The sequence below is a fragment of the Papaver somniferum genome, unplaced genomic scaffold, assembly GCF_003573695.1.
Source record: "Papaver somniferum cultivar HN1 unplaced genomic scaffold, ASM357369v1 unplaced-scaffold_79, whole genome shotgun sequence".
Lineage (NCBI taxonomy): Eukaryota > Viridiplantae > Streptophyta > Magnoliopsida > Ranunculales > Papaveraceae > Papaver > Papaver somniferum.
The window spans coordinates 2341403-2342585 of NW_020650859.1; the positions used below are offsets into that span (position 1 = coordinate 2341403).

General features: G+C 40.0%; 1 pseudogene; it reads right to left on the reverse strand.

Annotated features, from left to right (window-relative positions):
• Positions 1 to 754: 754 nt before the first annotated feature.
• LOC113344758 lies at positions 755 to 854 on the reverse strand (annotated as a pseudogene).
• Between the last annotated feature and the right edge of the window lie 329 nt (positions 855 to 1183).

A 1183-nucleotide genomic window follows, 5' to 3' on the forward strand; every position in this document is an offset into this window, starting at 1 on the left:
TTTTGACTAGAACGAGACCGATAGGGTAACGAGCTTAATAGGAAAGTCGTTCGAAAAATATTGGTTACTCTTTTGAGCATACTTCGAAGTTCATGATGGTTTCTGTGAGTTGAATGCGTGACTGCGCCGCCTTGTAACCGGTGAGGCCTTGGGTATCAAAGCTCCACTGAGCTTCCCTCGCCTCGATTCAACTTACTTTGACTCGGATTGATTCCAGAGGGGTTTGCTCAGATTGTAACGAGTTCCTTTTCGAAAGAATAGAAGCTGGTCTAGAAACAATCTAAGTGGAACCATCATGCTTTTTGTTTGCTAGAAAATTAGGTTTGATTTGGTTGAGTCAGCCTTGTTTTGTGATTGCATAGAATCCCAAATATCCCGATAGTGCCAGCAATGGCAACTTTGAAAGCTTTGTTGAACCCAACTAGGACTACTCGTCCTTCTTATATCAGGTTAGCCGAAACTGAAGCAAATTATGAACTTAGGCCTGGGACCCTACAGATGCTTCCAATCTTTTTAGGGAAAGAAAATGAAAACCCATACTTCCATGTTAGGGATTTTGAGGAAATTTGTAGTACCCTAAAGATTAGAGACCTTGATGATGATGCTTTGAAACTTAGGTTATTTCCTTTTTCCCTGAAAGATAAAGCCAAATCGTGGCTATATAGTTTGGCTTCCGGTTCAATAGAAACATATGAACAACTTACATCTGCCTTTTTGAACAAGTTTTTCCCTAGGCACAAAACATCGTCTATTAGGACGCAAATCTGCACATTTTCTCAACAGGAGGGAGAATCCTTATATAGGTATTTGGAAAGGTTCAATGACTTATTAGCCCAATGTCCTCATCATGGTTTATAAAAGGTAAAGCTAGTTCAAATCCTTTATGAGGGTTTAGATTTTTCAACAACAACCATGGTTGAGTCTCTATGCACTGGTGGTTTTGAAAACCAAACTGTTGATGCGGCGATGGAATTTTTGAATGAAATCGCCGAAAGACCCAGCAACGGGAATATTGTAGGGAACCCAAGAGAACAATTCTTCTAGGTAGAGGAAACGTTAATAGGGTAGAAGGAGGCTATGAATCAGATGCCAAAATTGCTGTTATAGCAAAAAGGTTAGAAGCTTTAGAATTGGGTCACACTAGTGGTAGAGTAGAGCCTTTTTGGGAATGCCAGAATAATAA